The sequence below is a fragment of the Anomaloglossus baeobatrachus genome (assembly GCF_048569485.1).
Source record: "Anomaloglossus baeobatrachus isolate aAnoBae1 chromosome 9 unlocalized genomic scaffold, aAnoBae1.hap1 SUPER_9_unloc_5, whole genome shotgun sequence".
Lineage (NCBI taxonomy): Eukaryota > Metazoa > Chordata > Amphibia > Anura > Aromobatidae > Anomaloglossus > Anomaloglossus baeobatrachus.
This window is the reverse complement of record NW_027441823.1, coordinates 639034-662991: the sequence shown is the minus strand read 5'-3', so window position 1 is coordinate 662991 and position 23958 is coordinate 639034. Positions and strand designations below refer to the sequence as shown.

The 23958-nt window shown below is 44.7% G+C and overlaps 12 non-coding genes across 12 annotated transcripts; all 12 read left to right on the top strand.

The window, feature by feature from the left end:
• Window positions 1-70: 70 nt before the first annotated feature.
• Window positions 71-261, top strand: LOC142260220 (U2 spliceosomal RNA). The gene has a single exon (XR_012728537.1). It is a non-coding gene; the product is annotated as a U2 spliceosomal RNA (small nuclear RNA).
• Window positions 262-1648: 1387 nt separating this feature from the next.
• On the top strand, window positions 1649-1839 carry LOC142260219 (U2 spliceosomal RNA). Its single transcript, XR_012728536.1, has one exon. It is a non-coding gene; the product is annotated as a U2 spliceosomal RNA (small nuclear RNA).
• Window positions 1840-8601: 6762 nt separating this feature from the next.
• Window positions 8602-8786, top strand: LOC142260307 (U2 spliceosomal RNA). Its single transcript, XR_012728613.1, has one exon. It is a non-coding gene; the product is annotated as a U2 spliceosomal RNA (small nuclear RNA).
• A 1387-nt stretch (window positions 8787-10173) lies between these two features.
• On the top strand, window positions 10174-10364 carry LOC142260218 (U2 spliceosomal RNA). The gene has a single exon (XR_012728535.1). It is a non-coding gene; the product is annotated as a U2 spliceosomal RNA (small nuclear RNA).
• Window positions 10365-11751: 1387 nt separating this feature from the next.
• LOC142260255 (U2 spliceosomal RNA) lies at window positions 11752-11942 on the top strand. The gene has a single exon (XR_012728569.1). It is a non-coding gene; the product is annotated as a U2 spliceosomal RNA (small nuclear RNA).
• A 1387-nt stretch (window positions 11943-13329) lies between these two features.
• LOC142260216 (U2 spliceosomal RNA) lies at window positions 13330-13520 on the top strand. Its single transcript, XR_012728534.1, has one exon. It is a non-coding gene; the product is annotated as a U2 spliceosomal RNA (small nuclear RNA).
• A 1387-nt stretch (window positions 13521-14907) lies between these two features.
• On the top strand, window positions 14908-15098 carry LOC142260215 (U2 spliceosomal RNA). The gene has a single exon (XR_012728533.1). It is a non-coding gene; the product is annotated as a U2 spliceosomal RNA (small nuclear RNA).
• Window positions 15099-16485: 1387 nt separating this feature from the next.
• LOC142260214 (U2 spliceosomal RNA) lies at window positions 16486-16676 on the top strand. The gene has a single exon (XR_012728532.1). It is a non-coding gene; the product is annotated as a U2 spliceosomal RNA (small nuclear RNA).
• A 1387-nt stretch (window positions 16677-18063) lies between these two features.
• On the top strand, window positions 18064-18254 carry LOC142260213 (U2 spliceosomal RNA). Its single transcript, XR_012728531.1, has one exon. It is a non-coding gene; the product is annotated as a U2 spliceosomal RNA (small nuclear RNA).
• A 1387-nt stretch (window positions 18255-19641) lies between these two features.
• Window positions 19642-19832, top strand: LOC142260212 (U2 spliceosomal RNA). Its single transcript, XR_012728530.1, has one exon. It is a non-coding gene; the product is annotated as a U2 spliceosomal RNA (small nuclear RNA).
• Window positions 19833-21219: 1387 nt separating this feature from the next.
• On the top strand, window positions 21220-21410 carry LOC142260210 (U2 spliceosomal RNA). The gene has a single exon (XR_012728528.1). It is a non-coding gene; the product is annotated as a U2 spliceosomal RNA (small nuclear RNA).
• A 1387-nt stretch (window positions 21411-22797) lies between these two features.
• On the top strand, window positions 22798-22988 carry LOC142260209 (U2 spliceosomal RNA). Its single transcript, XR_012728527.1, has one exon. It is a non-coding gene; the product is annotated as a U2 spliceosomal RNA (small nuclear RNA).
• The last annotated feature ends 970 nt before the right edge of the window (window positions 22989-23958 follow it).

Below are 23958 nucleotides of genomic sequence, written 5' to 3'. Positions count from 1 at the left end.
TCGCTCTCTCTCCCTAAGATGTGTCCGGCATAGGCCAGGGTGCCACTCGAGGCCCAAACCAATTCTGGTTATCGCTTCTCGGCCTTTTGGCTAAGATCAAGTGTAGTATCTGTTCTTATCAGTTTAATATCTGATACGTCCCCTATCTGGGGACCATATATTAAATGGATTTTTAGAACAGGGAGATGGAAAAAGAGCTTGCTCTGTCCACTCCACGCATTGACCTGGTATTGCAGTACCTCCAGGAACGGTGCACCCCTTCTTAACCCAGTTTCCAAAAGCAGAACTCAATTCACCTGATTCATATTAGCCCGATTTAATGAATTGGAAGAAAGCATACGTCTTCATATGCACCTCAATTTGGCCCATTCACTTTTCACACTTCCTCCTTTTGTTTTTTATCTTTCACACTTTTGACTTTCTTTATTCATCCAAATAGCAAACTCATCACCACTCAACCTGACCAACTCGGCTATGTCCCCGTGCTGCAGTTCTCTGTCTTATCTAGATCATTTGCAATTGAATGGAATAGATCCCTTTTGGACAAAGTGGATTCACCTGCTGCTGCAGTGACCACAGGTGTGATAAGATCTAGAATTGGCATCTGGTGCGATCTCTCCGCTTCCACTCCAAAGAAAGTTACCTGTTTATTCCTATCATGCATTGGTTTTTGGGGTTTTCTTTGAGTAATGATGATCTCTTTAGTAGTCTGTTGGCGCCCTCTCCTGGAGGAATAGTTTGCTTGCTCTTGGACATTCTAAAAGAGAGGTCATGATAGACATTGAGCTTCTGAGCTCAATTGGGGACAGTCATGGGTGATGAATGTTTGCAACCTACTGCGAAGCCTCATACCGCAATATAAGGAACGTCAAATACTAAGAAAGGGCGGCCTATGAAAGAATTACTACTTTCAATAAGTACACTTAAACGGCTAATTGGGAATAGAAAAACTGTAAAAAGCCCTCTGAGAAAGCCCCCCTCTAACCTTTGATAGTAAGCTTTTCTGTAGTCTGCCTGTTGATGTATTTTCCGTTTGAACTGTGCACAACATGAAGAGACGGAACACTGGCGGCTTGTCACAATGCCCCCCGATGACATCACAATAGCGCTGCTGCCTAGAAAACAAGCTGCGCAGAAGAAGTTGTTCTTTGGGTGGGAGGGTGGGCTAGTGGAAGGAGGGGGCAATCTCTTTTTTTCCCGGGTGGTAGGGGGATGACAGGAGAAGGGAAGCGGGTGGTGAGAAAGGTACAGAGGGCAGGGTTTGGGGGCTGGGAAGGAAAGGGAAAAGATTAGGGTTTGGGGATGATGAAAGGGCTTTCTACGGGTAAGGATGGCAAAGGGTGGCAGTGACGGAAAGTCAGGCAACCTGTCCTGTCCGTCTTTTTGTATCGTGAATTGGAAAGACTGCAAGGGGGAGGGGAGTTGCTTGCGCCCTAAAGGAGGAGTTATTCAGATTCATTGCAGTGGGCGGCGGCTGCAAAACGCACCATTCTTCTTGTTTTTGCTCTGCAAAGCAGCCTTTTCAAGGGTTGGCTTGGGTGACAAAATGTCTTGTGTAGGCGTGGGTTTGTCTCCCTCTCGCTCTCTCTCCCTAAGATGTGTCCGGCATAGGCCAGGGTGCCACTCGAGGCCCAAACCAATTCTGGTTATCGCTTCTCGGCCTTTTGGCTAAGATCAAGTGTAGTATCTGTTCTTATCAGTTTAATATCTGATACGTCCCCTATCTGGGGACCATATATTAAATGGATTTTTAGAACAGGGAGATGGAAAAAGAGCTTGCTCTGTCCACTCCACGCATTGACCTGGTATTGCAGTACCTCCAGGAACGGTGCACCCCTTCTTAACCCAGTTTCCAAAAGCAGAACTCAATTCACCTGATTCATATTAGCCCGATTTAATGAATTGGAAGAAAGCATACGTCTTCATATGCACCTCAATTTGGCCCATTCACTTTTCACACTTCCTCCTTTTGTTTTTTATCTTTCACACTTTTGACTTTCTTTATTCATCCAAATAGCAAACTCATCACCACTCAACCTGACCAACTCGGCTATGTCCCCGTGCTGCAGTTCTCTGTCTTATCTAGATCATTTGCAATTGAATGGAATAGATCCCTTTTGGACAAAGTGGATTCACCTGCTGCTGCAGTGACCACAGGTGTGATAAGATCTAGAATTGGCATCTGGTGCGATCTCTCCGCTTCCACTCCAAAGAAAGTTACCTGTTTATTCCTATCATGCATTGGTTTTTGGGGTTTTCTTTGAGTAATGATGATCTCTTTAGTAGTCTGTTGGCGCCCTCTCCTGGAGGAATAGTTTGCTTGCTCTTGGACATTCTAAAAGAGAGGTCATGATAGACATTGAGCTTCTGAGCTCAATTGGGGACAGTCATGGGTGATGAATGTTTGCAACCTACTGCGAAGCCTCATACCGCAATATAAGGAACGTCAAATACTAAGAAAGGGCGGCCTATGAAAGAATTACTACTTTCAATAAGTACACTTAAACGGCTAATTGGGAATAGAAAAACTGTAAAAAGCCCTCTGAGAAAGCCCCCCTCTAACCTTTGATAGTAAGCTTTTCTGTAGTCTGCCTGTTGATGTATTTTCCGTTTGAACTGTGCACAACATGAAGAGACGGAACACTGGCGGTTTGTCACAATGCCCCCCGATGACATCACAATAGCGCTGCTGCCTAGAAAACAAGCTGCGCAGAAGAAGTTGTTCTTTGGGTGGGAGGGTGGGCTAGTGGAAGGAGGGGGCAATCTCTTTTTTTCCCGGGTGGTAGGGGGATGACAGGAGAAGGGAAGCGGGTGGTGAGAAAGGTACAGAGGGCAGGGTTTGGGGGCTGGGAAGGAAAGGGAAAAGATTAGGGTTTGGGGATGATGAAAGGGCTTTCTACGGGTAAGGATGGCAAAGGGTGGCAGTGACGGAAAGTCAGGCAACCTGTCCTGTCCGTCTTTTTGTATCGTGAATTGGAAAGACTGCAAGGGGGAGGGGAGTTGCTTGCGCCCTAAAGGAGGAGTTATTCAGATTCATTGCAGTGGGCGGCGGCTGCAAAACGCACCATTCTTCTTGTTTTTGCTCTGCAAAGCAGCCTTTTCAAGGGTTGGCTTGGGTGACAAAATGTCTTGTGTAGGCGTGGGTTTGTCTCCCTCTCGCTCTCTCTCCCTAAGATGTGTCCGGCATAGGCCAGGGTGCCACTCGAGGCCCAAACCAATTCTGGTTATCGCTTCTCGGCCTTTTGGCTGCGATCGGGTGTTGGTAATCTTGCTAGCATCTGGTTGTAGCACATTGGGTGTCTGGGGTACCCCGCCTTTTGGCCTTAGGTGCGGGTCCCACTCTTGTAGTGGGATCCAATCCTCTGCTGCTTTTGGGAGGTGGGCTTAGTCCCCAGACAACGAGTTGCGATCGCTCATCTGGATTATCTTTGGATTTTCCAGTGAGTATTTTGTTGCGGAAAATCCCCCGTTGCCATGGATGCGGATCCTGGCGATATTCCCACCTATGCTCGCCTAAAGCATACGGTACGGGTATACTTCGATAAAGGAGGGAGTGATGGTCGTGGCCTAAGATATGTCGTGGGAGAGGTGCTTGAACGCACCTTCTCAGTGCGTAAACAGGAAATCTTGGCCATCCAGGACTACCCTCGACGAGGTGTGTTCGATATTACCTTTACAGGAGAGGGTATCCACCGAGATTTCTGTACTAAAACTAAGGATCCGGATGTGATTTTCCAAAAGAAACCATCCCTTAAAGGTATAACTATTGTAGAACACAAAATTGACGATGTAAAGACTCTTATTGTTAAAATTTACTCCCCTTATGTGACTGAGACTGAAATTACTTCATTCCTTAATAACTTTTTTTCTAAGGTGGTATGTCAAGGGAAGGTAATGAATGAATGTGGCATATGGAGTAGTAAATGGAGGTATGTTGTCACTTGTATTAAGGACCCTACGGTAGCAGGAGGTATACGTTTGCCTCCAGCCCGTTTTAAAATAGGTAATACGAATGGCGACCTTTTTTTTAATGGTATGCCTCCCTTTTGTCGCAAATGTAAAAAATATGGACATTCTGATTGTGATGTGACTTGTGTTTCTTGTGGAGGTAAAGATCATAAGACTGATAAATGTCCAAAAGGAAGCATATGTACTAATTGTATGTCAAACACTCACTCTTTTTTTAAATGTCCCTACAGGAATGTCTGGGGAAAATCACGAGTGGAGAAGCCCTCGGCCCCTGGCCAACCCTCGGCTGGTTCAGGCAGGCCTGTGGGAAAGGAGGATGGAGAGAGAGCCGGAGATGAGCCAAGCAAACAAACTCAGGCTGCAGAAGGCGTCCCCGTGTCGGATGAAATGGCGAAGGAAAGGAGGGAACGGCAGGGCAGAAGGCCGGAGGCGGCCTCCGTAGAGAGGCCAGAAGTATCTGCCAAAGGCCAATCCTCGTCTTCGTGTACTCCCGGGATGACTCCCAGATGCCAGACTTCTGGGCCGAAGAGACGTAAGTTGCAGGGGTCTCAGAGGGAACCTGAGGTAGTACCCCCTCCGGACCCTCCGGATGATGGTGGGAACCCAATGGCGTGTCAGCAGGAGGGAGTTACCCTACCCTCTTCAGAAATGGAGATGGGGACTGGGGTGGCTGCCTCCGTGATCCCGGAGACCCCGGTCAATGTGCTGATTACACCCGAGGCGCGTGTGCTCGATGAGACTCTCCCTGACCATTCCCTTAAAGGAGAGGGGATGGAGTGTCTGGAGCAGGGAGACGGGTCAGCTGACCAGATGCAAATTACTAGTATGAGAACTCAGTCTGTCCCGGGAGGTGTGCAGCCTGAGACGTTAACCAATGGGGAGTCCTCAGATACGGACTCCTTGCAAACAGTCATCTCCGACGATCAATCCTACTCTGAAGGAGAAGTCTGAACCAGCTGAGGTAAGAGTTTAGAAATATTTAATTTCCTTCTTCTTTTCTCTTATGGCAGGGGTTAAGGGTGTGTCTCTAAATGTGAGAGGGCTTAAAACACAGGCAAAAAGAGTGGCGATGTTTGATTTTCTTACTACTCTGACTGCAACTGTATTCTTTTTACAAGAGTGTTCTATATCACACAGTTTAAATTACCATGAGTATCAGAAAGATTGGACGTATGGACCCTCAGTGTGGTCGGGGTCAAATGGGTCCAAGTCAGCAGGGGTCGCCATTCTTTTTAGGGGGAATGCTTTTATTGATTCTGTTCAAGAGATTTTACCTGGCAGAATTTTATTAGTTCAAGCTGTTATTGATGGTTACAAATGGCAATTTTTAAATTTTTATGGATCCGCAGACAAGCAAGAAAGAGCTGAAATGTTAGATATGTTACCCTTATTTCTTAATGACTCTACCCCGATGGTCTTAGCAGGTGATTTTAATTGCATTCTCGGTGGTGAGAAAAGACTTTCCAGCGCAACAAGCAGAAATTATGATAAAACTTCTTTTATGCTTAGAAACATTGTGCTGGATTTTAGATTAAACGATGTTTTTAAGGAATGTAATAGAGATTTACCATTGCAGGACTGGGTAACATGGAGTAATGTTAACTGTAGCTCCAGGATTGATTTTATTTTCTGCTCAAAGTCCGTGCTGCCTTTTAAATGTGAGCTTCTAACTAATGCATTTTCTGACCATAAATTATTATCCTTTCATGTAAAACATGATGATCTTTTTAAAAAAGGGAAAGGTTCTTGGAAGTTAAATATCTCCCTTTTAGAAGACCCTCAAATTTTAACTGATTTTACTAATTTCTATTTATATTTTAAGAGAATAAGAGACCCTCGTATTCCCATCAGCAGGTGGTGGGAAAAAATGAAAAAAAATATAAAAGATTTTTTTATTAAGGCAGGAGCACAGAAGGTAAAGGGAAAGAGAGAATTTTATACCCAACTTACTACCAGGTTACAAACCTTATATAAATTAAGAAATAATGATATGGATGTGGAGAAAGATATTAGTGACCTAAAAAATGAAATCCACCACACACTAGAACAAAAAGGGAAAGAGCTTATTTTTCATGCTAAGGTTAAACATATTGAAAATAATGAAACTTGTTCGAGGTATTTTTTTAAATGTATGGTGGAAAAGCGGGTTTTTATCAACTCTATGGAAGGTGAACAAAATATAGAGGGGATTTTAGCCAAAGTCTATGAGTATTATTCTGAGCTTTTTAACACAAAAAGTATCGATAATTGTTTTACAGAAAGTATTTTAGATGATATTTCCATCAGTCTTGACCCTGTTTCACAAGAATCTTTAATACAGGACCTGAGTGAGGAAGAGGTATCAGACGCGGTGGGGAGTTTTAAGGCTGGTAAAGTACCGGGACCCGATGGCATACCTATAGAGTTTTATTCCACCTTTTATGACATTTTACAAGAGGATTTGTTTTCTGTTTTTAGTGAGGTTTTTAGAACAAAAATTCTCCCCACCTCATGGAGGAGGGGTGAGGTTTCCCTCATACATAAAATAGGAGACAAATCTAGTCTAAAAAATTGGAGACCTATCACTCTTTTAAATTGTGATTACAAAATACTGGCAAAAATATGTGCAACTAGATTGAAAAAAGTGATAGAGAATATAATTCATATAAATCAAGTGTGTGGTATACCGGGAAGGAGTGTGTGGGAAAACTTAAATTTAATCAAAGATGTGATTGATGACACAAAGTCAAGGGGGAGTCAGTTGGCGGTCCTGTCCTTAGACTTCGAGAAAGCCTTTGACAGAGTGTCACATCAGTTCCTATTTAAGGTTTTATCACGCATGGGAATACCTGAAGGATTTTTATTGTCTCTTAAAGCATTTTATCACAATTGTACAAGTAAAATTTTAGTTAATGGTTTTAAAACGAAGGAGGTGGTTTTAAACTCTGGGGTTAAACAAGGTTGCCCATTGTCCCCTTTATTATTTGTGTGTGCTCTTGAACCATTACTTTGTGCTTTAAGGAGAGATAAACAGATCCGTGGTATCCCGTTGCCGGGGGGAGGTGGTTTGGAAGCTAAGGTAACGGGCTACATGGATGATGTGGTGGTAATTTGTAAAGATGCTCTGTCTATTAGGAAAGCGTTGAAACAAGTAGAATATTTTTGTTGTGGGTCCGGTTTTAAGGTTAATTTAAACAAAAGCGGTATTCTAAATGTGGGGAATATGACACTAAATGATATTCCAGTACCTGAATGTGATTCTGTGAAGATTTTAGGGGTGATTTTTAATGAGACAAATAAAGGGAAAGAAAGTTGGGAGGTCATTGCACAAAAGGTGAATCAAAAGCTGTGTATGTGGAGGCTACGAAAGCTGACGATGGAAGGGAAGGTTTTAATTATAAAAATGGTCATTCTTCCTTTGTTGTTGTATTTGAGCCTTGTCTTTCCCCCTCCCACACGAATTTTTAACCAGATCATCAAAGCGTGTTTTACTTTTTTTTGGAATTCTAAGATGGAGAAATTAAAAAGAGAAGTGGTAATTAAACCTAAAGAAAAAGGTGGCAAAGATTTTCCAGATTTTAGAGTTTTTGTTTATATAAGGTTTTTTGTTTTGTGTTTTAATGCCCTTTCAAAATCTAACTACTGGTCATATTTTATTCGTTTTAATACGGGTTATTTTATGAGACGTCTTGGTTGGTTTCAAACGGTTTTAAGTTCCCCGTACGCTTTTAATATGCCAGATAGTTATGTTATTTTGGAAACTATTGTTAATTCTTATGATTTGAAAGGGAAAATTGTAGAGGATATAAAAGACAGCAAGAAGATTTTAAAGTGTTTTAAGGATAAACAGCCAATAACACAGATTGGGAATTTTAATGAAATTAAGTGTGTTGAAATATTTCAAAATATTAATGCATCGTACCTTTTTAATTCCCAGAAGGACCTGGCCTGGAGCTGTGTGCATGATTGTCTTCCATGCAGAGCATTCCAACACAGAAGAGGACTTGTGACTACTGCCAGATGTCCAAGGGAAAGATGCTTCGGAGATGAGACGGTACTACATATTTTATGGACTTGTTCTTTTGCACGACAAATATGGACACGAATTTTTCCTTTATTGCAAAAAATGACGGACATCAGAGATTTGACTTTTGAGGCTGTTTTATTCGGGTATGTGGAATGTCCCACCGTCAATAAGAAGATCATCGCATGGAAGACAATCAGCACAGTCAAGGAAGCTCTGTGGAAGGCCAGGAACATCCTTCTTTTTAAGCATGATGTTTTATCTGTGCAGGATGTTATAGATTTGGCTTTTAGTGATATGTATCTGTATTATATTCTGGACAAGAAGAAAAATGTCATTTTATCAAAACAGTGGTTTGTAAAGGAGTGGAACTCCGCAATTTAAAGGACCAATTTTTGTATATAATTTATAGGTTGAGTGTAAAGGAATTGTGGATAGTGTTCTTTATAGGAGTGAAGCCCTGCACTGTAAAGGACTTGTAATATGTAGACTGCTTACTATATGTAAAACAAATGTAAATGATGTTTTGATATTTTGTAATTGAGATACAGATGTAATCACAGAAAATGTTGTAAAATGGAATGTTTTTAATGTAATGTACTTTTATATCCAATAATAAACGGGTGTACCTTGTTTTAGGTACTTCCAAGTTAAAAAAAAATCTGTTCTTATCAGTTTAATATCTGATACGTCCCCTATCTGGGGACCATATATTAAATGGATTTTTAGAACAGGGAGATGGAAAAAGAGCTTGCTCTGTCCACTCCACGCATTGACCTGGTATTGCAGTACCTCCAGGAACGGTGCACCCCTTCTTAACCCAGTTTCCAAAAGCAGAACTCAATTCACCTGATTCATATTAGCCCGATTTAATGAATTGGAAGAAAGCATACGTCTTCATATGCACCTCAATTTGGCCCATTCACTTTTCACACTTCCTCCTTTTGTTTTTTATCTTTCACACTTTTGACTTTCTTTATTCATCCAAATAGCAAACTCATCACCACTCAACCTGACCAACTCGGCTATGTCCCCGTGCTGCAGTTCTCTGTCTTATCTAGATCATTTGCAATTGAATGGAATAGATCCCTTTTGGACAAAGTGGATTCACCTGCTGCTGCAGTGACCACAGGTGTGATAAGATCTAGAATTGGCATCTGGTGCGATCTCTCCGCTTCCACTCCAAAGAAAGTTACCTGTTTATTCCTATCATGCATTGGTTTTTGGGGTTTTCTTTGAGTAATGATGATCTCTTTAGTAGTCTGTTGGCGCCCTCTCCTGGAGGAATAGTTTGCTTGCTCTTGGACATTCTAAAAGAGAGGTCATGATAGACATTGAGCTTCTGAGCTCAATTGGGGACAGTCATGGGTGATGAATGTTTGCAACCTACTGCGAAGCCTCATACCGCAATATAAGGAACGTCAAATACTAAGAAAGGGCGGCCTATGAAAGAATTACTACTTTCAATAAGTACACTTAAACGGCTAATTGGGAATAGAAAAACTGTAAAAAGCCCTCTGAGAAAGCCCCCCTCTAACCTTTGATAGTAAGCTTTTCTGTAGTCTGCCTGTTGATGTATTTTCCGTTTGAACTGTACACAACATGAAGAGACGGAACACTGGCGGCTTGTCACAATGCCCCCCGATGACATCACAATAGCGCTGCTGACTAGAAAACAAGCTGCGCAGAAGAAGTTGTTCTTTGGGTGGGAGGGTGGGCTAGTGGAAGGAGGGGGCAATCTCTTTTTTTCCCGGGTGGTAGGGGGATGACAGGAGAAGGGAAGCGGGTGGTGAGAAAGGTACAGAGGGCAGGGTTTGGGGGCTGGGAAGGAAAGGGAAAAGATTAGGGTTTGGGGATGATGAAAGGGCTTTCTACGGGTAAGGATGGCAAAGGGTGGCAGTGACGGAAAGTCAGGCAACCTGTCCTGTCCGTCTTTTTGTATCGTGAATTGGAAAGACTGCAAGGGGGAGGGGAGTTGCTTGCGCCCTAAAGGAGGAGTTATTCAGATTCATTGCAGTGGGCGGCGGCTGCAAAACGCACCATTCTTCTTGTTTTTGCTCTGCAAAGCAGCCTTTTCAAGGGTTGGCTTGGGTGACAAAATGTCTTGTGTAGGCGTGGGTTTGTCTCCCTCTCGCTCTCTCTCCCTAAGATGTGTCCGGCATAGGCCAGGGTGCCACTCGAGGCCCAAACCAATTCTGGTTATCGCTTCTCGGCCTTTTGGCTAAGATCAAGTGTAGTATCTGTTCTTATCAGTTTAATATCTGATACGTCCCCTATCTGGGGACCATATATTAAATGGATTTTTAGAACAGGGAGATGGAAAAAGAGCTTGCTCTGTCCACTCCACGCATTGACCTGGTATTGCAGTACCTCCAGGAACGGTGCACCCCTTCTTAACCCAGTTTCCAAAAGCAGAACTCAATTCACCTGATTCATATTAGCCCGATTTAATGAATTGGAAGAAAGCATACGTCTTCATATGCACCTCAATTTGGCCCATTCACTTTTCACACTTCCTCCTTTTGTTTTTTATCTTTCACACTTTTGACTTTCTTTATTCATCCAAATAGCAAACTCATCACCACTCAACCTGACCAACTCGCCTATGTCCCCGTGCTGCAGTTCTCTGTCTTATCTAGATCATTTGCAATTGAATGGAATAGATCCCTTTTGGACAAAGTGGATTCACCTGCTGCTGCAGTGACCACAGGTGTGATAAGATCTAGAATTGGCATCTGGTGCGATCTCTCCGCTTCCACTCCAAAGAAAGTTACCTGTTTATTCCTATCATGCATTGGTTTTTGGGGTTTTCTTTGAGTAATGATGATCTCTTTAGTAGTCTGTTGGCGCCCTCTCCTGGAGGAATAGTTTGCTTGCTCTTGGACATTCTAAAAGAGAGGTCATGATAGACATTGAGCTTCTGAGCTCAATTGGGGACAGTCATGGGTGATGAATGTTTGCAACCTACTGCGAAGCCTCATACCGCAATATAAGGAACGTCAAATACTAAGAAAGGGCGGCCTATGAAAGAATTACTACTTTCAATAAGTACACTTAAACGGCTAATTGGGAATAGAAAAACTGTAAAAAGCCCTCTGAGAAAGCCCCCCTCTAACCTTTGATAGTAAGCTTTTCTGTAGTCTGCCTGTTGATGTATTTTCCGTTTGAACTGTGCACAACATGAAGAGACGGAACACTGGCGGCTTGTCACAATGCCCCCCGATGACATCACAATAGCGCTGCTGCCTAGAAAACAAGCTGCGCAGAAGAAGTTGTTCTTTGGGTGGGAGGGTGGGCTAGTGGAAGGAGGGGGCAATCTCTTTTTTTCCCGGGTGGTAGGGGGATGACAGGAGAAGGGAAGCGGGTGGTGAGAAAGGTACAGAGGGCAGGGTTTGGGGGCTGGGAAGGAAAGGGAAAAGATTAGGGTTTGGGGATGATGAAAGGGCTTTCTACGGGTAAGGATGGCAAAGGGTGGCAGTGACGGAAAGTCAGGCAACCTGTCCTGTCCGTCTTTTTGTATCGTGAATTGGAAAGACTGCAAGGGGGAGGGGAGTTGCTTGCGCCCTAAAGGAGGAGTTATTCAGATTCATTGCAGTGGGCGGCGGCTGCAAAACGCACCATTCTTCTTGTTTTTGCTCTGCAAAGCAGCCTTTTCAAGGGTTGGCTTGGGTGACAAAATGTCTTGTGTAGGCGTGGGTTTGTCTCCCTCTCGCTCTCTCTCCCTAAGATGTGTCCGGCATAGGCCAGGGTGCCACTCGAGGCGCAAACCAATTCTGGTTATCGCTTCTCGGCCTTTTGGCTAAGATCAAGTGTAGTATCTGTTCTTATCAGTTTAATATCTGATACGTCCCCTATCTGGGGACCATATATTAAATGGATTTTTAGAACAGGGAGATGGAAAAAGAGCTTGCTCTGTCCACTCCACGCATTGACCTGGTATTGCAGTACCTTCAGGAACGGTGCACCCCTTCTTAACCCAGTTTCCAAAAGCAGAACTCAATTCACCTGATTCATATTAGCCCGATTTAATGAATTGGAAGAAAGCATACGTCTTCATATGCACCTCAATTTGGCCCATTCACTTTTCACACTTCCTCCTTTTGTTTTTTATCTTTCACACTTTTGACTTTCTTTATTCATCCAAATAGCAAACTCATCACCACTCAACCTGACCAACTCGGCTATGTCCCCGTGCTGCAGTTCTCTGTCTTATCTAGATCATTTGCAATTGAATGGAATAGATCCCTTTTGGACAAAGTGGATTCACCTGCTGCTGCAGTGACCACAGGTGTGATAAGATCTAGAATTGGCATCTGGTGCGATCTCTCCGCTTCCACTCCAAAGAAAGTTACCTGTTTATTCCAATCATGCATTGGTTTTTGGGGTTTTCTTTGAGTAATGATGATCTCTTTAGTAGTCTGTTGGCGCCCTCTCCTGGAGGAATAGTTTGCTTGCTCTTGGACATTCTAAAAGAGAGGTCATGATAGACATTGAGCTTCTGAGCTCAATTGGGGACAGTCATGGGTGATGAATGTTTGCAACCTACTGCGAAGCCTCATACCGCAATATAAGGAACGTCAAATACTAAGAAAGGGCGGCCTATGAAAGAATTACTACTTTCAATAAGTACACCTAAACGGCTAATTGGGAATAGAAAAACTGTAAAAAGCCCTCTGAGAAAGCCCCCCTCTAACCTTTGATAGTAAGCTTTTCTGTAGTCTGCCTGTTGATGTATTTTCCGTTTGAACTGTGCACAACATGAAGAGACGGAACACTGGCGGCTTGTCACAATGCCCCCCGATGACATCACAATAGCGCTGCTGCCTAGAAAACAAGCTGCGCAGAAGAAGTTGTTCTTTGGGTGGGAGGGTGGGCTAGTGGAAGGAGGGGGCAATCTCTTTTTTTCCCGGGTGGTAGGGGGATGACAGGAGAAGGGAAGCGGGTGGTGAGAAAGGTACAGAGGGCAGGGTTTGGGGGCTGGGAAGGAAAGGGAAAAGATTAGGGTTTGGGGATGATGAAAGGGCTTTCTACGGGTAAGGATGGCAAAGGGTGGCAGTGACGGAAAGTCAGGCAACCTGTCCTGTCCGTCTTTTTGTATCGTGAATTGGAAAGACTGCAAGGGGGAGGGGAGTTGCTTGCGCCCTAAAGGAGGAGTTATTCAGATTCATTGCAGTGGGCGGCGGCTGCAAAACGCACCATTCTTCTTGTTTTTGCTCTGCAAAGCAGCCTTTTCAAGGGTTGGCTTGGGTGACAAAATGTCTTGTGTAGGCGTGGGTTTGTCTCCCTCTCGCTCTCTCTCCCTAAGATGTGTCCGGCATAGGCCAGGGTGCCACTCGAGGCCCAAACCAATTCTGGTTATCGCTTCTCGGCCTTTTGGCTAAGATCAAGTGTAGTATCTGTTCTTATCAGTTTAATATCTGATACGTCCCCTATCTGGGGACCATATATTAAATGGATTTTTAGAACAGGGAGATGGAAAAAGAGCTTGCTCTGTCCACTCCACGCATTGACCTGGTATTGCAGTACCTCCAGGAACGGTGCACCCCTTCTTAACCCAGTTTCCAAAAGCAGAACTCAATTCACCTGATTCATATTAGCCCGATTTAATGAATTGGAAGAAAGCATACGTCTTCATATGCACCTCAATTTGGCCCATTCACTTTTCACACTTCCTCCTTTTGTTTTTTATCTTTCACACTTTTGACTTTCTTTATTCATCCAAATAGCAAACTCATCACCACTCAACCTGACCAACTCGGCTATGTCCCCGTGCTGCAGTTCTCTGTCTTATCTAGATCATTTGCAATTGAATGGAATAGATCCCTTTTGGACAAAGTGGATTCACCTGCTGCTGCAGTGACCACAGGTGTGATAAGATCTAGAATTGGCATCTGGTGCGATCTCTCCGCTTCCACTCCAAAGAAAGTTACCTGTTTATTCCTATCATGCATTGGTTTTTGGGGTTTTCTTTGAGTAATGATGATCTCTTTAGTAGTCTGTTGGCGCCCTCTCCTGGAGGAATAGTTTGCTTGCTCTTGGACATTCTAAAAGAGAGGTCATGATAGACATTGAGCTTCTGAGCTCAATTGGGGACAGTCATGGGTGATGAATGTTTGCAACCTACTGCGAAGCCTCATACCGCAATATAAGGAACGTCAAATACTAAGAAAGGGCGGCCTATGAAAGAATTACTACTTTCAATAAGTACACTTAAACGGCTAATTGGGAATAGAAAAACTGTAAAAAGCCCTCTGAGAAAGCCCCCCTCTAACCTTTGATAGTAAGCTTTTCTGTAGTCTGCCTGTTGATGTATTTTCCGTTTGAACTGTGCACAACATGAAGAGACGGAACACTGGCGGCTTGTCACAATGCCCCCCGATGACATCACAATAGCGCTGCTGCCTAGAAAACAAGCTGCGCAGAAGAAGTTGTTCTTTGGGTGGGAGGGTGGGCTAGTGGAAGGAGGGGGCAATCTCTTTTTTTCCCGGGTGGTAGGGGGATGACAGGAGAAGGGAAGCGGGTGGTGAGAAAGGTACAGAGGGCAGGGTTTGGGGGCTGGGAAGGAAAGGGAAAAGATTAGGGTTTGGGGATGATGAAAGGGCTTTCTACGGGTAAGGATGGCAAAGGGTGGCAGTGACGGAAAGTCAGGCAACCTGTCCTGTCCGTCTTTTTGTATCGTGAATTGGAAAGACTGCAAGGGGGAGGGGAGTTGCTTGCGCCCTAAAGGAGGAGTTATTCAGATTCATTGCAGTGGGCGGCGGCTGCAAAACGCACCATTCTTCTTGTTTTTGCTCTGCAAAGCAGCCTTTTCAAGGGTTGGCTTGGGTGACAAAATGTCTTGTGTAGGCGTGGGTTTGTCTCCCTCTCGCTCTCTCTCCCTAAGATGTGTCCGGCATAGGCCAGGGTGCCACTCGAGGCCCAAACCAATTCTGGTTATCGCTTCTCGGCCTTTTGGCTAAGATCAAGTGTAGTATCTGTTCTTATCAGTTTAATATCTGATACGTCCCCTATCTGGGGACCATATATTAAATGGATTTTTAGAACAGGGAGATGGAAAAAGAGCTTGCTCTGTCCACTCCACGCATTGACCTGGTATTGCAGTACCTCCAGGAACGGTGCACCCCTTCTTAACCCAGTTTCCAAAAGCAGAACTCAATTCACCTGATTCATATTAGCCCGATTTAATGAATTGGAAGAAAGCATACGTCTTCATATGCACCTCAATTTGGCCCATTCACTTTTCACACTTCCTCCTTTTGTTTTTTATCTTTCACACTTTTGACTTTCTTTATTCATCCAAATAGCGAACTCATCACCACTCAACCTGACCAACTCGGCTATGTCCCCGTGCTGCAGTTCTCTGTCTTATCTAGATCATTTGCAATTGAATGGAATAGATCCCTTTTGGACAAAGTGGATTCACCTGCTGCTGCAGTGACCACAGGTGTGATAAGATCTAGAATTGGCATCTGGTGCGATCTCTCCGCTTCCACTCCAAAGAAAGTTACCTGTTTATTCCTATCATGCATTGGTTTTTGGGGTTTTCTTTGAGTAATGATGATCTCTTTAGTAGTCTGTTGGCGCCCTCTCCTGGAGGAATAGTTTGCTTGCTCTTGGACATTCTAAAAGAGAGGTCATGATAGACATTGAGCTTCTGAGCTCAATTGGGGACAGTCATGGGTGATGAATGTTTGCAACCTACTGCGAAGCCTCATACCGCAATATAAGGAACGTCAAATACTAAGAAAGGGCGGCCTATGAAAGAATTACTACTTTCAATAAGTACACTTAAACGGCTAATTGGGAATAGAAAAACTGTAAAAAGCCCTCTGAGAAAGCCCCCCTCTAACCTTTGATAGTAAGCTTTTCTGTAGTCTGCCTGTTGATGTATTTTCCGTTTGAACTGTGCACAACATGAAGAGACGGAACACTGGCGGCTTGTCACAATGCCCCCCGATGACATCACAATAGCGCTGCTGCCTAGAAAACAAGCTGCGCAGAAGAAGTTGTTCTTTGGGTGGGAGGGTGGGCTAGTGGAAGGAGGGGGCAATCTCTTTTTTTCCCGGGTGGTAGGGGGATGACAGGAGAAGGGAAGCGGGTGGTGAGAAAGGTACAGAGGGCAGGGTTTGGGGGCTGGGAAGGAAAGGGAAAAGATTAGGGTTTGGGGATGATGAAAGGGCTTTCTACGGGTAAGGATGGCAAAGGGTGGCAGTGACGGAAAGTCAGGCAACCTGTCCTGTCCGTCTTTTTGTATCGTGAATTGGAAAGACTGCAAGGGGGAGGGGAGTTGCTTGCGCCCTAAAGGAGGAGTTATTCAGATTCATTGCAGTGGGCGGCGGCTGCAAAACGCACCATTCTTCTTGTTTTTGCTCTGCAAAGCAGCCTTTTCAAGGGTTGGCTTGGGTGACAAAATGTCTTGTGTAGGCGTGGGTTTGTCTCCCTCTCGCTCTCTCTCCCTAAGATGTGTCCGGCATAGGCCAGGGTGCCACTCGAGGCCCAAACCAATTCTGGTTATCGCTTCTCGGCCTTTTGGCTAAGATCAAGTGTAGTATCTGTTCTTATCAGTTTAATATCTGATACGTCCCCTATCTGGGGACCATATATTAAATGGATTTTTAGAACAGGGAGATGGAAAAAGAGCTTGCTCTGTCCACTCCACGCATTGACCTGGTATTGCAGTACCTCCAGGAACGGTGCACCCCTTCTTAACCCAGTTTCCAAAAGCAGAACTCAATTCACCTGATTCATATTAGCCCGATTTAATGAATTGGAAGAAAGCATACGTCTTCATATGCACCTCAATTTGGCCCATTCACTTTTCACACTTCCTCCTTTTGTTTTTTATCTTTCACACTTTTGACTTTCTTTATTCATCCAAATAGCAAACTCATCACCACTCAACCTGACCAACTCGGCTATGTCCCCGTGCTGCAGTTCTCTGTCTTATCTAGATCATTTGCAATTGAATGGAATAGATCCCTTTTGGACAAAGTGGATTCACCTGCTGCTGCAGTGACCACAGGTGTGATAAGATCTAGAATTGGCATCTGGTGCGATCTCTCCGCTTCCACTCCAAAGAAAGTTACCTGTTTATTCCTATCATGCATTGGTTTTTGGGGTTTTCTTTGAGTAATGATGATCTCTTTAGTAGTCTGTTGGCGCCCTCTCCTGGAGGAATAGTTTGCTTGCTCTTGGACATTCTAAAAGAGAGGTCATGATAGACATTGAGCTTCTGAGCTCAATTGGGGACAGTCATGGGTGATGAATGTTTGCAACCTACTGCGAAGCCTCATACCGCAATATAAGGAACGTCAAATACTAAGAAAGGGCGGCCTATGAAAGAATTACTACTTTCAATAAGTACACTTAAACGGCTAATTGGGAATAGAAAAACTGTAAAAAGCCCTCTGAGAAAGCCCCCCTCTAACCTTTGATAGTAAGCTTTTCTGTAGTCTGCCTGTTGATGTATTTTCCGTTTGAACTGTGCACAACATGAAGAGACGGAACACTGGCGGCTTGTCACAATGCCCCCCGATGACATCACAATAGCGCTGCTGCCTAGAAAACAAGCTGCGCAGAAGAAGTTGTTCTTTGGGTGGGAGGGTGGGCTAGTGGAAGGAGGGGGCAATCTCTTTTTTTCCCGGGTGGTAGGGGGATGACAGGAGAAGGGAAGCGGGTGGTGAGAAAGGTACAGAGGGCAGGGTTTGGGGGCTGGGAAGGAAAGGGAAAAGATTAGGGTTTGGGGATGATGAAAGGGCTTTCTACGGGTAAGGATGGCAAAGGGTGGCAGTGACGGAAAGTCAGGCAACCTGTCCTGTCCGTCTTTTTGTATCGTGAATTGGAAAGACTGCAAGGGGGAGGGGAGTTGCTTGCGCCCTAAAGGAGGAGTTATTCAGATTCATTGCAGTGGGCGGCGGCTGCAAAACGCACCATTCTTCTTGTTTTTGCTCTGCAAAGCAGCCTTTTCAAGGGTTGGCTTGGGTGACAAAATGTCTTGTGTAGGCGTGGGTTTGTCTCCCTCTCGCTCTCTCTCCCTAAGATGTGTCCGGCATAGGCCAGGGTGCCACTCGAGGCCCAAACCAATTCTGGTTATCGCTTCTCGGCCTTTTGGCTAAGATCAAGTGTAGTATCTGTTCTTATCAGTTTAATATCTGATACGTCCCCTATCTGGGGACCATATATTAAATGGATTTTTAGAACAGGGAGATGGAAAAAGAGCTTGCTCTGTCCACTCCACGCATTGACCTGGTATTGCAGTACCTCCAGGAACGGTGCACCCCTTCTTAACCCAGTTTCCAAAAGCAGAACTCAATTCACCTGATTCATATTAGCCCGATTTAATGAATTGGAAGAAAGCATACGTCTTCATATGCACCTCAATTTGGCCCATTCACTTTTCACACTTCCTCCTTTTGTTTTTTATCTTTCACACTTTTGACTTTCTTTATTCATCCAAATAGCAAACTCATCACCACTCAACCTGACCAACTCGGCTATGTCCCCGTGCTGCAGTTCTCTGTCTTATCTAGATCATTTGCAATTGAATGGAATAGATCCCTTTTGGACAAAGTGGATTCACCTGCTGCTGCAGTGACCACAGGTGTGATAAGATCTAGAATTGGCATCTGGTGCGATCTCTCCGCTTCCACTCCAAAGAAAGTTACCTGTTTATTCCTATCATGCATTGGTTTTTGGGGTTTTCTTTGAGTAATGATGATCTCTTTAGTAGTCTGTTGGCGCCCTCTCCTGGAGGAATAGTTTGCTTGCTCTTGGACATTCTAAAAGAGAGGTCATGATAGACATTGAGCTTCTGAGCTCAATTGGGGACAGTCATGGGTGATGAATGTTTGCAACCTACTGCGAAGCCTCATACCGCAATATAAGGAACGTCAAATACTAAGAAAGGGCGGCCTATGAAAGAATTACTACTTTCAATAAGTACACTTAAACGGCTAATTGGGAATAGAAAAACTGTAAAAAGCCCTCTGAGAAAGCCCCCCTCTAACCTTTGATAGTAAGCTTTTCTGTAGTCTGCCTGTTGATGTATTTTCCGTTTGAACTGTGCACAACATGAAGAGACGGAACACTGGCGGCTTGTCACAATGCCCCCCGATGACATCACAATAGCGCTGCTGCCTAGAAAACAAGCTGCGCAGAAGAAGTTGTTCTTTGGGTGGGAGGGTGGGCTAGTGGAAGGAGGGGGCAATCTCTTTTTTTCCCGGGTGGTAGGGGGATGACAGGAGAAGGGAAGCGGGTGGTGAGAAAGGTACAGAGGGCAGGGTTTGGGGGCTGGGAAGGAAAGGGAAAAGATTAGGGTTTGGGGATGATGAAAGGGCTTTCTACGGGTAAGGATGGCAAAGGGTGGCAGTGACGGAAGGTCAGGCAACCTGTCCTGTCCGTCTTTTTGTATCGTGAATTGGAAAGACTGCAAGGGGGAGGGGAGTTGCTTGCGCCCTAAAGGAGGAGTTATTCAGATTCATTGCAGTGGGCGGCGGCTGCAAAACGCACCATTCTTCTTGTTTTTGCTCTGCAAAGCAGCCTTTTCAAGGGTTGGCTTGGGTGACAAAATGTCTTGTGTAGGCGTGGGTTTGTCTCCCTCTCGCTCTCTCTCCCTAAGATGTGTCCGGCATAGGCCAGGGTGCCACTCGAGGCCCAAACCAATTCTGGTTATCGCTTCTCGGCCTTTTGGCTAAGATCAAGTGTAGTATCTGTTCTTATCAGTTTAATATCTGATACGTCCCCTATCTGGGGACCATATATTAAATGGATTTTTAGAACAGGGAGATGGAAAAAGAGCTTGCTCTGTCCACTCCACGCATTGACCTGGTATTGCAGTACCTCCAGGAACGGTGCACCCCTTCTTAACCCAGTTTCCAAAAGCAGAACTCAATTCACCTGATTCATATTAGCCCGATTTAATGAATTGGAAGAAAGCATACGTCTTCATATGCACCTCAATTTGGCCCATTCACTTTTCACACTTCCTCCTTTTGTTTTTTATCTTTCACACTTTTGACTTTCTTTATTCATCCAAATAGCAAACTCATCACCACTCAACCTGACCAACTCGGCTATGTCCCCGTGCTGCAGTTCTCTGTCTTATCTAGATCATTTGCAATTGAATGGAATAGATCCCTTTTGGACAAAGTGGATTCACCTGCTGCTGCAGTGACCACAGGTGTGATAAGATCTAGAATTGGCATCTGGTGCGATCTCTCCGCTTCCACTCCAAAGAAAGTTACCTGTTTATTCCTATCATGCATTGGTTTTTGGGGTTTTCTTTGAGTAATGATGATCTCTTTAGTAGTCTGTTGGCGCCCTCTCCTGGAGGAATAGTTTGCTTGCTCTTGGACATTCTAAAAGAGAGGTCATGATAGACATTGAGCTTCTGAGCTCAATTGGGGACAGTCATGGGTGATGAATGTTTGCAACCTACTGCGAAGCCTCATACCGCAATATAAGGAACGTCAAATACTAAGAAAGGGCGGCCTATGAAAGAATTACTACTTTCAATAAGTACACTTAAACGGCTAATTGGGAATAGAAAAACTGTAAAAAGCCCTCTGAGAAAGCCCCCCTCTAACCTTTGATAGTAAGCTTTTCTGTAGTCTGCCTGTTGATGTATTTTCCGTTTGAACTGTGCACAACATGAAGAGACGGAACACTGGCGGCTTGTCACAATGCCCCCCGATGACATCACAATAGCGCTGCTGCCTAGAAAACAAGCTGCGCAGAAGAAGTTGTTCTTTGGGTGGGAGGGTGGGCTAGTGGAAGGAGGGGGCAATCTCTTTTTTTCCCGGGTGGTAGGGGGATGACAGGAGAAGGGAAGCGGGTGGTGAGAAAGGTACAGAGGGCAGGGTTTGGGGGCTGGGAAGGAAAGGGAAAAGATTAGGGTTTGGGGATGATGAAAGGGCTTTCTACGGGTAAGGATGGCAAAGGGTGGCAGTGACGGAAAGTCAGGCAACCTGTCCTGTCCGTCTTTTTGTATCGTGAATTGGAAAGACTGCAAGGGGGAGGGGAGTTGCTTGCGCCCTAAAGGAGGAGTTATTCAGATTCATTGCAGTGGGCGGCGGCTGCAAAACGCACCATTCTTCTTGTTTTTGCTCTGCAAAGCAGCCTTTTCAAGGGTTGGCTTGGGTGACAAAATGTCTTGTGTAGGCGTGGGTTTGTCTCCCTCTCGCTCTCTCTCCCTAAGATGTGTCCGGCATAGGCCAGGGTGCCACTCGAGGCCCAAACCAATTCTGGTTATCGCTTCTCGGCCTTTTGGCTAAGATCAAGTGTAGTATCTGTTCTTATCAGTTTAATATCTGATACGTCCCCTATCTGGGGACCATATATTAAATGGATTTTTAGAACAGGGAGATGGAAAAAGAGCTTGCTCTGTCCACTCCACGCATTGACCTGGTATTGCAGTACCTCCAGGAACGGTGCACCCCTTCTTAACCCAGTTTCCAAAAGCAGAACTCAATTCACCTGATTCATATTAGCCCGATTTAATGAATTGGAAGAAAGCATACGTCTTCATATGCACCTCAATTTGGCCCATTCACTTTTCACACTTCCTCCTTTTGTTTTTTATCTTTCACACTTTTGACTTTCTTTATTCATCCAAATAGCAAACTCATCACCACTCAACCTGACCAACTCGGCTATGTCCCCGTGCTGCAGTTCTCTGTCTTATCTAGATCATTTGCAATTGAATGGAATAGATCCCTTTTGGACAAAGTGGATTCACCTGCTGCTGCAGTGACCACAGGTGTGATAAGATCTAGAATTGGCATCTGGTGCGATCTCTCCGCTTCCACTCCAAAGAAAGTTACCTGTTTATTCCTATCATGCATTGGTTTTTGGGGTTTTCTTTGAGTAATGATGATCTCTTTAGTAGTCTGTTGGCGCCCTCTCCTGGAGGAATAGTTTGCTTGCTCTTGGACATTCTAAAAGAGAGGTCATGATAGACATTGAGCTTCTGAGCTCAATTGGGGACAGTCATGGGTGATGAATGTTTGCAACCTACTGCGAAGCCTCATACCGCAATATAAGGAACGTCAAATACTAAGAAAGGGCGGCCTATGAAAGAATTACTACTTTCAATAAGTACACTTAAACGGCTAATTGGGAATAGAAAAACTGTAAAAAGCCCTCTGAGAAAGCCCCCCTCTAACCTTTGATAGTAAGCTTTTCTGTAGTCTGCCTGTTGATGTATTTTCCGTTTGAACTGTGCACAACATGAAGAGACGGAACACTGGCGGCTTGTCACAATGCCCCCCGATGACATCACAATAGCGCTGCTGCCTAGAAAACAAGCTGCGCAGAAGAAGTTGTTCTTTGGGTGGGAGGGTGGGCTAGTGGAAGGAGGGGGCAATCTCTTTTTTTCCCGGGTGGTAGGGGGATGACAGGAGAAGGGAAGCGGGTGGTGAGAAAGGTACAGAGGGCAGGGTTTGGGGGCTGGGAAGGAAAGGGAAAAGATTAGGGTTTGGGGATGATGAAAGGGCTTTCTACGGGTAAGGATGGCAAAGGGTGGCAGTGACGGAAAGTCAGGCAACCTGTCCTGTCCGTCTTTTTGTATCGTGAATTGGAAAGACTGCAAGGGGGAGGGGAGTTGCTTGCGCCCTAAAGGAGGAGTTATTCAGATTCATTGCAGTGGGCGGCGGCTGCAAAACGCACCATTCTTCTTGTTTTTGCTCTGCAAAGCAGCCTTTTCAAGGGTTGGCTTGGGTGACAAAATGTCTTGTGTAGGCGTGGGTTTGTCTCCCTCTCGCTCTCTCTCCCTAAGATGTGTCCGGCATAGGCCAGGGTGCCACTCGAGGCCCAAACCAATTCTGGTTATCGCTTCTCGGCCTTTTGGCTAAGATCAAGTGTAGTATCTGTTCTTATCAGTTTAATATCTGATACGTCCCCTATCTGGGGACCATATATTAAATGGATTTTTAGAACAGGGAGATGGAAAAAGAGCTTGCTCTGTCCACTCCACGCATTGACCTGGTATTGCAGTACCTCCAGGAACGGTGCACCCCTTCTTAACCCAGTTTCCAAAAGCAGAACTCAATTCACCTGATTCATATTAGCCCGATTTAATGAATTGGAAGAAAGCATACGTCTTCATATGCACCTCAATTTGGCCCATTCACTTTTCACACTTCCTCCTTTTGTTTTTTATCTTTCACACTTTTGACTTTCTTTATTCATCCAAATAGCAAACTCATCACCACTCAACCTGACCAACTCGGCTATGTCCCCGTGCTGCAGTTCTCTGTCTTATCTAGATCATTTGCAATTGAATGGAATAGATCCCTTTTGGACAAAGTGGATTCACCTGCTGCTGCAGTGACCACAGGTGTGATAAGATCTAGAATTGGCATCTGGTGCGATCTCTCCGCTTCCACTCCAAAGAAAGTTACCTGTTTATTCCTATCATGCATTGGTTTTTGGGGTTTTCTTTGAGTAATGATGATCTCTTTAGTAGTCTGTTGGCGCCCTCTCCTGGAGGAATAGTTTGCTTGCTCTTGGACATTCTAAAAGAGAGGTCATGATAGACATTGAGCTTCTGAGCTCAATTGGGGACAGTCATGGGTGATGAATGTTTGCAACCTACTGCGAAGCCTCATACCGCAATATAAGGAACGTCAAATACTAAGAAAGGGCGGCCTATGAAAGAATTACTACTTTCAATAAGTACACTTAAACGGCTAATTGGGAATAGAAAAACTGTAAAAAGCCCTCTGAGAAAGCCCCCCTCTAACCTTTGATAGTAAGCTTTTCTGTAGTCTGCCTGTTGATGTATTTTCCGTTTGAACTGTGCACAACATGAAGAGACGGAACACTGGCGGCTTGTCACAATGCCCCCCGATGACATCACAATAGCGCTGCTGCCTAGAAAACAAGCTGCGCAGAAGAAGTTGTTCTTTGGGTGGGAGGGTGGGCTAGTGGAAGGAGGGGGCAATCTCTTTTTTTCCCGGGTGGTAGGGGGATGACAGGAGAAGGGAAGC